The following is a 13,810-nucleotide window of genomic DNA, read 5'->3' as shown; positions in this document are numbered from 1 at the left end:
CTGGGGTCCCGATCCTATCTCCCTCCCTAACTGATCCCAAGGGATGTCAAGGGGGCCAGGCGAGTTTTTACGGATTTAGCCCCTGATCTGCCATTTTGGACCTGACCACTTCAGCTCACAGCCTCTCCCAAACACTCGCCTGCACTCAGCAGCCTGAGCGCTCTCCACCTCCATCATCAAAGGCACCGTCATCCAACTTGCATGTGAGGTGCTTTTAACAATCTGCGCGCTCCTTCGGAGTCAGCAGCAGCGCAGGATTGTGAGAGGAGTTGTGAAAAGTCGGTTACATCTGCAGGGAGGGCCGCCGGAAGTTTATAAAGAACTGCGGACTTCTGAAAATTCTCTGAGTGCACCAGTTGATGTCAGTTATCGCGAGCCAAGGGAAGCTTTTGTTCAGCCCCCTTGGGGTACAGCACCAGAGGAAGATGGAATAGAGGCAGCAAGAAAAACAAGCTGCCCGCAGACGGTGGAGAAAGACTCCCAGTAGGATGTCGTATCAAGGCCCTCTGAGAACTTTCTCCTATCCACGACCTGGCCAGGAGCAGTATGGGCGGCACGGTAGCACAGTGGTTAGAACAGTTGCTTGACAGCTCCAGGGTCCCAGGTTCGATTCCCGGCTTGGGTCACTGTCTGGGTGGAGTCTGCACGTTTCTCCTCGTGTCTGCGTGGGTTTCCTCCGGGTGCTCCGGTTTCCTCCCACAGTCCAGATTCGGTGGATTGGTCGTGCTAAATTGCCCTTAGTGTCCGGGGAGGTTGGGTGGGTGGGGTTGCTGGGTTACGGGGATGGGTTGGAGGTGTGGGCTTGGGTGGGGTGCTCTTTCCAAGGGCCGGTGCAGACCTGATGGGCCGAATTGCCTCCTTCTGTACTGTAAATTCTAGTATCTTTGTTACTTCAGCACGCAGGTGCTAACAGGACTGTGCCTCGTCCTAAAACCTGAATTGGGACTTCAGCACAAGGCCAGTGGCCATCACGGTGAGCGTTACTCTGAAGGTGTTGGACTTTAACCTGGTGTTGTAAGACTTCTTACTGTGCTCACCCCAGTCCAACGCCAGCATTTCCACATCCTGAAGGTTTATGCCAGTGGATCCTTTCAGTCTGGAACAGGCAACAGTGCTGAAATATTGCAGTCCATCGCTGCATCTGGGAGGTCACAGAGACATGGTATGTCAGGAAGTGGGACATCATTGTTCATAAGATAGAGGAGCGAAATTAGGCCATTCGGCCCATCGGGTCTGCTCCACCGTTCTATCATGGCTGATATGTTCCTCATCTGTTATCTACAATGTTACAGACCAAGAACTGGATTGTGAAATCAGCCAGAGCATCTCCTCCCTGGAACACATGACCTAGGAGCAGGAGTCGGCAATTCAGTCTCCCGAGCCTAAACACCTTCAATGTGATCATGGCTGATCCCAGCCTGGCCTCAACTCCACCGTCCTGCCCGTTCTCCATAACCCTTCAACCCATTGCCAATTAAAAATGTCTAACTCCTCCTTAAATTTACTCACTGTCCCAGCATCCACCGCACTCTGGGGTAGTGAATTCCACAGATTCACAACCCTTTGGGAGAAGTAGTTTTTCCTGAAATCTGTTTTGAATTTACTACCTCTTATTCTAAGATGTGCTCTCTCCAAGCCCAGACAAGCAGGAGCAGACAAACAGCACTGGGCTTTGTCATGGCAACAGGATTCCCCTAGGTGCACAGTTTCATCGAGTTTCATAGAGCATGAACCTGGCTTTCCAGGTGCAGCATCTCACTGGGGAGATGTGCTGAAACTTCAAAGGCTACCACTTACTCTTTGTATATTCAGTATGCAGGTACACACAGAGCATCATGCTGGGCCTCTCCTCCTGTGCCAGTCAGCGTGGTCTAGCCTCAAGTCAGCACATGGTGGTAACTGCATCATGACCTTGGTTATAACTCCCCTCCCACGATTCACCCACACATTGTCAGTGCTCCTATGATGACAGCAATGTTGCTACAAAGAATGATGTGGAGATGCCGGCGTTGGACTGGGGTGAGCACAGTAAGAAGTCTTACAACACCAGGTTAAAGTCCAACAGGTTTGATTCAAACACGAGCTTTCGGAGCGCAGCTCCTTGTGTCTGCTTGTGCCTGGTTGTGTCTGGAACATGTGTCCTGATTGGTGTTGGACTGCTGCATCCTCCTCGACTTGACCATCATTCACCTGAGGAAGGAGCTGCGCTCCAAAAGCTCGTGTTTGAATCAAACCTGTTGAACTTTAACCTGGTGTTGTAAGACTTCTTACTGTGCAACAAAGAATGTCACAGACGAGGCTATTGACGTGCTGAAGCAATGGTTGCAATGTCTGGACTGCTTACGTCTGGAACATGTGTCCTGATTGGTGTTGGACTGCTGCATCCTCCTCGACTTGACCATCAAGAAATCGTAGCCCTTGCCACCTGGCCTTCAGTGAGCATCCCAGAAGGTGGAGGGAAGGAAGAGGCAATGTTCCAGACGGGCTATGTGTGACTATATCATCAGAATCCAGATCCCCTGCGGAAATCCTTGTCATAATATACACCGGTATATCATGGTGCAGACACACACTGATGGACACACACAGGGACCAATCAACATGTACAAACACCGCAGCCAATCACCAGTTAGAATACACACACTATAAAGGCAGAGGGCACCACGGTTCCCGCTCATTCTGGGTGCTGCCTCTGAGTGTAACAAGAACTCATCCAGCCCAGCACAGACACACAACACGTGCTGAGAGAATCAACTGGTTCGGACAAGGCTTAGGTCTCTAGTTTAAGTTAGCATCATTTAGACCCACAGTCATCGTGTGTTAGTTAGAAGTAGTTAATAAAATTGAGTTGAACCTTCATTAGTGTTGGAAGTGTCTGTTCATCTCTCAAGTCTACGCTAGCCAACACTTCACGGTACCAGAAGTTGAGGGATGCTCGCACTTCTGAGACCTACCTTTCAGTGATCTGCCTTCCACCAGTCTCGCGCCATCCTACATAGAACATAGAACAGTACAGCACAGAACAGGCCCTTCGGCCCTCGATGTTGTGCCGAGCAATGATCACCCTACTTAAACCCACGTAACCCGTATACCCGTAACCCAACAATCCCCCCATTAACCTTACACTACGGGCAATTTAGCATGGCCAATCCACCTAACCCGCACATCTTTGGACTGTGGGAGGAAACCGGAGCACCCGGAGGAAACCCACGCACACACGGGGAGGACGTGCAGACTCCACACAGACAGTGACCCAGCCGGGAATCGAACCTGGGACCCTGGAGCTGTGAAGCATTGATGCTAACCACCATGCTACCGTGAGGCCCCTACAGAATGGACTCCGTTCGTCCCCCGCCCGCCGCCTCTCCGCATTGCCGGGAATCTGGGCTCCAACTGGAAACTTTTCAAACAGCGCTTCCAGCTGTACCTCGAAGCCAACACTTCAATCCTCAGATCCTGATTGCCCAACACTCGTCCATCTTTCTACCCCTCCGTGACAGACTAATACTGTGTTTGCTTGGCTGCAACGGTGAAATTAACAACGCCACCGAACAATAGCTCAGAGCCACTGGCAGAGTTGGTGCAGTGTGTGTGTGTGTGTGGGTGGGGGGGGGGGGGGCATGAATGCTTTCATCCAATGAAGGCAATGGGTTCATGCATCCTGAGGATACTGCCATTCCCCGGGGAGGTGCCCCAGCTGGCGCACAGCTGGCCGGGCTGCTGTGCCCGTCCTCCGGGCCCATTTGAGTGCTGGTGTTCAGCAGCCTGAGCCTTTGGTGCTGCCAAGCTGAGTTTCAACCTGAGCTTCCGCTGCAGCACTCTGATGCTGTGCGGCTTCTGTCTGCGTTACAATGGGGAGCTGAAATATCGATGCTGCATCGTGGGCTGTATCCACATCGGGTCGGCCATTACCTCCACGCTGGGAAGGTCGGGGCTCCAAGCTCTGCTTGTTGCCGGCAGGCTCATCCATTTCCCTTGACAGGAACAGCAGTCCGACTGGCAGGCCAAACATTTCTGTGCGCATTCCCAGCACCAGCCTTTTCCTGTAGGTAAATGGCGACAACACGATGTTTGCCGACGCGATGAGGAACTGCATCAGATCCATTTCAGTAAAACCGAGAAAGCACGTGAGGCAGAAATGAATAGAAGACAGTGCTGATAGCTTGAGAGGAAGAAGCGAAGAGGGGTGGGAGGAGGTGTGCGTGGCTCGTAAACCCCGACATGGAGGAGTTGGGTCGAATGGCTTCTTTCTGAGCTCTGGGTTGTGTCTAATTCGCTGGCCATTTCAGTCAGAATGCGGAAAACATTTCGATTGCACTCAAGAAATTTGGCTTTGCATCTTCTGCAGCATCACTGCAACCAATTAAGAGGAACCTTTGAAAAATGTTGTTGATGTCACATTTGGAAGGCTGCACAGAGCACTGGCCACCCACAATGAACTTTCCTTTATTGGTGAGTGACAGCAATTAGCAAGAAAAAAACAAAAACTGTTGTAAAGTGAAAGTTAACAACCAGTGGACCTGAATGGAAATCCCAGATGCTTGCATTACTTGCCCTTAAAAGTTTTGAACATTCTTAATGGATTTGGGGTGCATCGGCTGTGAAAAAGGCCACGTTCTCCCAGTTTAGTAGAATTCTGCCACTCAAGATACTATTCGTAGAATTTACATAGGATTTACGATGCAGCAGGAGGCCATTTGGCCCATTGAGTCTGCACCGGCCCTCAGGAAAGAGCACTCCACCTAAGCGCACGACTCCACCCTATCCCTATGACCCAGAAACCCTGCCTAACCTTTGTTGTGATATGATCTGCATACTTGTCTGCCATTGGGCCAGAACGTCGGCTTACCATTGGCCCTGGTCGGTCATGTGCCTCTCGACCGATTGGCCGAGAGGCTGAGTTAACCACGCCTCTATTAACGAGGTATAAATGGTCAGACGCCTGACGATCGTCCCTTTCCATTGTAGACGATCGCAGAGCTGTGTTCTCGTCAATTAAAGCCAGACTTTGGTAAATCACTCGCCTCGCGTACAATTGATGGTACATCAATTTAATTGACTACGACTTTGAAGATGGAGTTCCGCATCAAGCCCGAATGCCTCCGCATCAGCCCGCAAACTCCGAACTCTTCAGAACTTTTCCAACTCTGGCTGACTTGCCTCAAAGGGTTCCTAGCATCTACAACCACCCCCCCCCCACCGGGGCACAAAAGCTGCACGTCCTCCACTCCAGCACGTCCTCCATTCCACCCGTCGCCACACGGAGCAGACGGTACAGCGCCCAGGGCTGGTCCTTCATCAGGTCCGAGGTCCAGAGGTTGCTGACGGAAGGGGTCATCGAGGCCAGCAACAGCCCCTGGCGAGCCCAAGTGCTGGTGGTCCGGACGGGGAGAAAAACTGGATGGTCATCGATTATAGCCAAACCATCAATCGGTTTACGCAACTGGACGCGTATCCTCTCCCCCGTATTTCTACCATGGTAAACGAGATCGCGACACACAAGGTCTTCTCAACTGTGGACCTTAAGTCCGCTTACCACCAGCTCCCCATCCGCGCGAGTGACCGACTGTACACCGCGTTCGAGGCTGATGGGCGCCTCTACCACTTCCTTAGGGTTCCGTTTGGTGCCACAAATGGGGTCTCGGTCTTCCAACGGGAGATGGACCGAATGGTCGACAAGTACGGATTACAGGCTACCTTCCCGTATCTTGATAATGTCACCATCTGCGGTCACGACCAGTAGAACCATGACGCCAACCTCCAGAAATTCCTCCAAACCGCAAAACTCCTTAACCTCACGTACAATAAGGATAAACGCGTGTTTAGCACCGACCGCCTAGCCATCCTCGGCTACGTAGTGCGTAAAGGACTGATAGGCCCCGACCCCGAACGCATGCGCCCCCTGATGGAACTCCCTCTCCCCAATACCCCCAAATCCCTCAAACGCTGCCTGGGGTTCTTCGCATACTACGCCCAATGGGTTCCCAATTACGCTGACAGGGCCCGTCCCCTCATGCAAACCACGACTTTCCCGCCGTCGACGGAGGCCTGCCAGGCCTTTAGCCGCATCAAAGCGGACATCGCAAAGGCCACGATGCACGCCATCGACGAGGCCCTCCCCTTCCAGGTCGAGAGCGACGCATCAGAAGTAGCTCTGGCGGCCACCCTGAACCAAGCGGGCAGACCCGTGGCCTTCTTCTCCAGAAGTCTCCAGGCTTCCGAACTCCGCCACCCCTCTGTGGAAAAGGAAGCCCAGGCCATAGTCGAAGCTGTGCGACATTGGAGGCACTATTTGGCCGGCAGGAGGTTTACCCTCCTCACAGACCAACGGTCAGTAGCCTTCATGTTTGATAATTCACAAAGGGGCAAGATCAAAAATGACAAGATTTTACGGTGGCGGATCGAGTTGTCCACGTACAACTATGATATCTTGTATCGTCCTGGGAAGCTCAATGAGCCTCCTGATGCCCTGTCCCGCGGTACCTGCGCCAGCGCACAGACAGACCGCCTCCGCTCCCTCCACACAGACCTCTGCCATCCAGGGGTGACCCGCCTACACCATTTCATTAAGGCCCGCAACCTGGCCTACTCCATCGAGGAAGTCAGGTCAGTAACCCGTGACTGCCACATCTGCGCCGAGTGCAAACCGCACTTCTACCACCCCGAGCGCGCACACCTGATCAAAGCATCCCGCCCCTTCGAACGTCTTAGCATTGACTTCAAGGGGCTCCTTCCCTCTAACAACCGCAACATTTACTTCCTGGCGGTTATCGACGAATACTCCCGCTTCCCCTTCGCCATTCCCTGTCCCGACATGACCACATCGACCGTCATTACGGCCCTACTCTCCATCTTCTCACTGTTCAGCTACCCCGCGTACATACACAGCGATCGGGGGTCCTCATTTATGAGCGACGAGCTGCATCAGTTCCTGCTCGACAGGGGAATCGCCTCTAGCAGGACGACCAGCTATAACCCTCGGGGTAACGGACAGGTCGAGCGGGAGAATGGTACCATCTGGAAGACCATACTACTGGACCTCTGGTCCAGAAATCTCCCTATTTCCCGATGGCAAGAGGTGATCCCCGATGCCCTACACTCTATCCGCTCACTCCTCTGTACCGCAACTAATCAGACACCTCATGAACGTCTTCTTGTTTTCCCCAGGAAGTCATCCTCCGGATCCCCTCTCCCGACGTGGCTGGTCACCCCCGGACCCATCTTGCTCCGGAAGCATGTGCGGGTGCACAAGTCCGATCCGTTGGTGGAGCATGTCCAGTTACTCCACGCTAACCCGCAGTATGCGTATGTGGAGTACCCCGACGGTCGGCAGGACACGGTCTCCCTCCGGGACCTGGCACTCGCCGGCGTACGCCCCCCCCCCCACCACAGACCCCCCCTCCCCTTTTTCACCCCAGCACCCCACTCAGCTTCCCCATCCCTCATCCATGGCGTCTCCGCGGCCAGCTCAGGTGACGGAGACTACTCGAGGTCTATCGCTCCCGGACTCCAGGACATCAGCAGGACCATCAGCCGATCCGACGTCAACTCTTCCACTGCGGCGCTCGGCCAGGACGTAAAGGACCACCAAAAGACTGATCGAATCCTTCTAGAGTTCGACAGCCCCATGGACTTTTTTTGTAAATATCGTTATGTCTGGGCCAGTGGGAAGCCCCCAAATTCGATAAGGGTAAGGAGAGAAAATTTATTCTCCCGACGGCTACTCATATCACCAGTTCTCCCCGCTTCCCACCCCACCCTGGGTCTCGTTCACACCCCCCCCGCCTTCCTTCTCCGCAAGGGGTGAATGTGGTGATATGATCTGCATACTTGTCTGCCTTTGGGCCAGAACGTCGGCTTACCATTGGCCCTGGTCGGTCATGTGCCTCTCGACCGATTGGCCGAGAGGCTGAGTTAACCACGCCTCTATTAACGAGGTATAAATGGTCAGACGCCTGACGATCGTCCCTTTCCATTGTAGACAATCGCAGAGCTGTGTTCTAGTCAATTAAAGCCAGACTTTGGTAAATCACTCGCCTCGCGTACAATTGATGGTACATCAACCTTTTTGACACTAAGCTCAATTTATCACGGCCAATCCACCTAATCTGCAGATCCTTGGACTGAGGGAGGAAACCGGAGCACCCGGAGGAAACCCACGCAGACACGGGGTGGTCATGCACACTCCGCACGGACAGCGACTATTGTTCCTTGATAATAACTGAAATAAAGCAACCCAATAAATGTATCTTTGATGAGCCCTAGTTTATTTAATCATGACCTCCAGCTTTCAGCTAATGTTCTTGCAAATTTAAATAACTGTCAGAAATACATTACTTTAATTCAAGGGGACAATATTGCATATTCTGTTGCGGTAGCCCACCCTAGGGAGGTTTTGTAACACTGTGATAACGTTCCCACCTCTGGGCAAGAAGCTCTGGGTACAAGTCCTACTTTGTGACTTGACCAGGGAAGGTGTGTTTACAACATGACCAAACAGGCTGATTATCTGCCTGTAAATTCGTCCAATACGCCTGCTGGCAGGTGATATTAGCGGGACAGCTTCCTGGTCAACCATACTGCAGACGTCAACATAAAACCATTGTTAAGAATAACCATGGACCAACCGAATGGATCGAAGGTCACCGATGCCCAATTAGGGTGCGGTGCCTGGAGGAGGAGATGGAGTCATCTCTGCGATAGTCACAGCGTAGGAGTATCGCAACAAGCAAGGTAATTAATGTAATTTAAAAATCAATTTTGAATGTTATTTGAGCCCCAAGTCCAATAATGAATTAATTAGCACTAAAATCCTTGGGCAAGATTCGCCGGCCACGTTTGCCCGGTGACCGGAGAAGTCCGCCCGCGGTCAATGGACTTCCCCATTGTCCGCATCGCGCCCGTGGAGTTTGGGGTGGAAAAATCCAGCCCCTTGACTGAGAACTTAAGGAATAGGAGCTGGAATAGTTCTTGTGGCCCTTTGAATCTGTTCCACCATTCAATAAGACCCGAGCTGATCTTACACCTCAATTCCATTTTCCCATCTTATATCCTGATTCTCCTCTTTCTATGTAGCATCCTCATTGACAGTGGCTTATGCTGTGATATTACTGTGGGGCAAAGCAAGAAATCAGACTCCAAGAACTACCTGGGCCCGTACAGGGATTGAATCTACTGTTATACACCACACTCTCGTCATCTAATCAGCTGAGCCAATCAGCCAGTTCCACTTGATTCTCTTAGTATCCAAACATTTTCCATTTCGCTGTCTTGAATATACTCAATGACTGCATATCGACAACTCTCTAGGTAGATACTTACAAAGATTCACAAAGCTTTGAGTGAAAAAACCCTCCTCAGCTCAGACCTAAATGACGAATCAAATGTTTTGAGACCGTGACTTCCTGCTCTAAACTCCCCAGCCAGGGGAAACGTCCTCTCAGCATCTGTGCTATCAAACTCCTTCAGAATATTTTTTTTTTTTTTATAAATTTAGATTAGCCAATTATTTTTTCTAATTAAGGGGCAATTTTAGCGTGGCCAATCCACCTACCCTGCACATTTTTGGGTTGTGGGGGCGAAACCCACGCAGACACGGGGAGAATGTGCAAACTCCACACGGACAGTGACCCAGAGCCGGGATCGAACCTGGGACCTCAGCGCCGTGAGGCGGTTGTGCTAACCACTAGGCCACCATGCTGCCCTTCCTTCAGAATTTTTAACGTTTCAACGAGATCGCCCCTCATTCTTCCAAACTCCAGAGAATATAGACCTGGTTTACTTATAATAATAATAATCTTTATCGTCACAAGTAGGCTTACATTAACACTGCAATGAAGTTACGTTGAAAATCCCCTAATCGCCACACTCTGGCACCTGTTCGGGTACACGGAGGGAGAATTCAGAATGTCCAAATTACCCAGCAGCACGTCATCCGGGACTTCCAGGAGGAAACCGGAGCACCCGGAGGAAACCCACGCAGATACAGGGAGAACGTGCAGACTCCACACAGACAGTGACCCAAGCCGGGAATCGAACCTGGGACCCTGGTCGCTGTGAAGCAATAGTGCTGCCGTGCTGCTCCTTAATCTCAGGAACTAACCTAGTTTAACCTTCATTGGGCAACCACTTTCCGTGAGCAAGGAGACCAAACCTGTACCCAGGACACCAGATGTGATCTCACCAGGGCCTTGAATAATTGCCATAGAACATTTTCATCATTATACTTCAATCCTTTCGCAATAATGGCTCACACACCATCTGGTTTCCTATTGTGCTTTTACAGTAGCTGCATGTTAGCTTTCTGTGATTCATACACACGAACATCCAGGTTGCTAAATTGAAAGCAAGAATGATGAACATCTTCAATTAGGCAAGATTCTGACATTTATTTTAAGTAAAAAATGGGAGTTCAGGATTTATTCCCTCTGCTACAACCAGACTTTAACTGTTTGGATGATGTATCATTTCTTTGATGTCTACTTCATAAAAACCCTTGCGTAAATTAATAATGTTAAATTTAACTTCAGACCTGCTGCAACAGAATGGAATTGATTTGTGACTCTTGTGACATCAGTAAGAAAGCTCAGTTGCCTCAATCATGAAAATAAATCGACTTATTTAATAATTTAAACTCAGGCAATTGCTTTTTTGTCATCATAATGTTGCTATTAACTTGCTAATGAGCACCCTCTGTGCCGTTCATTAAAGACTGAGCAAAACGGACTGGACTCCTGAATACCCGGAGTCGGAATCAATGATGTAGCTCACGCCTACATTCAGTAGCTTGCTGTTAGAGTAATGGCCAAGCCAGATGTATATCAATCAAACCGGAAAGTCTGTTACTGCATTTATTGCTTCATGTAATTTAAATTGTTTCTGCGGAAAAGAGCAATCTGTCATACAATAGTTACAAGGATTTATGTTTGGACTGGAGTGTGTGCATTGTGCGTGAAGGAACAGATAGGGTCCCTCACTTATTTTGTTTCCCCCCTCTTTCGGAAGGCTAAGTCCTGGGTTCACTCATTAGTGCCTACACCACTGACAGCAGCACAAACCCCTGGGTTGAGTCCATCATGGGTCAGGTTCGATGTAAAACACTCAACTCGGCACCAGAGCAACTTTTTAACCGTGATTGTGCTTTGCACTTTCCTGAGGCGATGGGCATGTACCTTTCTGTTGTCCGGAGATAAATGTATTGTTCTGTGTCTCACGTTGATCATACTAAAAATGTGTCTGGAGGCAAAGTACCAGTAAATATTTCACTTCTGAGCAATGGTGGACAAAACACAGGGGGTGAATTCCTGGCCTGTTCCTAGTCCATAAGTTGCAGCATTACTGGAGAAATGAATCGAATGGTTGAAGAAGATATACTCGCATCAGAGAAATGAGCAGATTGTTCAACTTTGAGAAACATGTATACCAAGTTGTACAGGGCAACAAAAGTGGACACAAGACCCAACTGCTGGCTATGTGAATTATAGAGAGTCTATGAGATACCTTGTGCGAGGCATTTAATTCTGACTGATTAAGGAACGTGATCTGCCCCCAGCGTCTGACAGGTTGCACAGCCTAACCTTCCAATGGCGGTTTTACCAGGCGGTTTCTCAGCCCCAGATGCCATGGCAAACGAATGCTTATCCGACACCACGAACTGCACGTCAATGCTCTGCCTCTCTAGTTTTGCTTTGAAGTTGCTGCATTGTTGCCCAACAAATTGGATTAAGCCTTTCCGCTAAACCCGACAGGCAAAATGATGGTGCCTCTCGGGTTATGCTCATGCCGTTGCTGTGGTGATGTGCACAAGCAATCGTGTGCATAGTAATGTGTGCAACCTCCAACCGGCAGGTGGCAGTAGAGAGCAGCCACGTGACTCTTGTTACCTCAGCGAGTCTGGAGACAGTCGTCGTACTGGATAGTCATCTTTGTAGTAGCTCTTGGATAACTTCTAACAGCAGTTTTTGATAACTTTCTCATGTTTATCTAACCCACGTAATTATTTAATAATGAACATTTAACTCGTCCAGAACGAGACGTTCTCTTGTGCATGATTCCAACCGGCCAAGCAGCAGAAGGTAACAGTTGTGTGAAGGGATTTCTGACGGCATGCAGAGAGTGTTACAAATGTAGGTTTTCCGTTTGGGCAATATTACATTATTTCCCACCCAGTGACCCCCAGCACATTTGAACAATTAAATAAAGAAAAAGGCCTCAGAAGGAGTACTGAACTCAATTATGAGGACAGCATTTTAGGAAGGACGTTGAGGCCTCGCATGGGGGGGGTGTTGGGGGCAAAAGAGATTTGCAAGAATGGTACCAGATATGAAGGTCTGCCTGGGTTACATGGAGAGAGTTAAGAGATGGCTGCAGGAGGTGGAAGAGGCGTCAGTAGAGGAGCTGAAAACGAAGTGGGAGGGGGAACTGGGGGAACAGATCGAAGACGGGACAAGGACTGATGCTCTGGAGAGGGTAAATTCTTCCTCCTCGTGTGCACGGCTTAGCCTCATCCAATTCAAGGTGCTGCATAGGGCCCACATGACTGGGACGAGGATGAGTAGGTTCTTTGGGGGTGAAGATAGGTGCATTAGGTGTTCGGGGAGCCCAGCGAACCATGCCCATATGTCCTGGGCATGCCCGGCATTGGAGGGGTTCTGGAAGGGGGTGGCGAGGACGGTGTCAAGGGTGGTGGGATCCAGGGTCAAGCCAGGATGGGGGACTCGCGATCTTTGGGGTTGGGGTAGAGCCGGGAGTGCAGGAGGTGAAAGAGGCCGGTGTGCCAGCCTTTGCGTCCCTAGTAGCCCGGCGAAGGATTTTGCTACAGTGGAAGGATGCGAGGCCCCCAAGCGTGGAGACCTGGATCAATGACATGGCGGGTTTCATTAAGCTTGAGAAGGTTAAATTCGCCCTGAGAGGATCGGTGCAAGGGTTCTTTAAACGGTGGCAACCTTTCCTCGACTTTCTGGCTCAACGATAGAGTACTGGGACAGTAGCAGCAGCAACCCAGGGGGGGAGGGGGGGGGGAAGGGGGAGGGAAAAGGGGGGGGGGGGACATTGATTATGTTTGCTTATTTTATTTAAATTTGATATATTTAATCTTAATTTATGGTTAAGTTCTCTTGTGGGGGGGGGTGGGGGCAGTGTGATACATGTGATGTTACGGCATGGGGGGAATTGTGGGTGTTATGGGGCTGTTAGTTGCATATTACTGCTTGTTGCTATACTTGTTGTTATATTTTTATATTTTCTGTAAAAAATTCCAATAAAAATTATTTTAAAAAAAATAGATGGCTTAATAGAGGCGTTCAAAATCATGAAAGACTTTGGTAGAGTAAGCAAGGAGACACTGTTGCGAGTAAACAGTATTGTTGGTAACCAAAGCACAGATTTAAGTACCAGAGGCAACATGAGGAAATAATTTTTCCTTGGGGAGTTGTTGTAATCTGGACTGCGCTGCCTGACAGGATGGTGGGAACCGTAACTTGAAAGACAGAATTTGATAAATATTTGAAGGAGAGAAAAAAAATGCCTGGCTTTTGAGAAAGTGCAGCGGCAATGGGTCTAACTGGAGAGTTCTAACAAAGGCCTGGCAGGCTTGATGGGCTGATTGGCCTCCTATTGTGCTTTGTCACCACTTCGGGGAAAGAAGTTTCTCCTGAATTGAATATATTGGTTCGATTGGTTCGCGGAAACATCGGCGCGATCCCCTCACCAATTCCGGTACCGGTGAGGGGCTAGCACCGGCCGCTGACCAAAACTCACACCTCTCGTGCTGAAAACGGCCGGAGAATGGCCTGGTCTCGGGCGGCACATG

This window comes from Scyliorhinus canicula, chromosome 14, assembly GCF_902713615.1.
Source record: "Scyliorhinus canicula chromosome 14, sScyCan1.1, whole genome shotgun sequence".
NCBI lineage: Eukaryota > Metazoa > Chordata > Chondrichthyes > Carcharhiniformes > Scyliorhinidae > Scyliorhinus > Scyliorhinus canicula.
The sequence above is the reverse complement of the archived record's forward strand: the minus strand, read 5'-3'. Positions refer to the sequence as shown.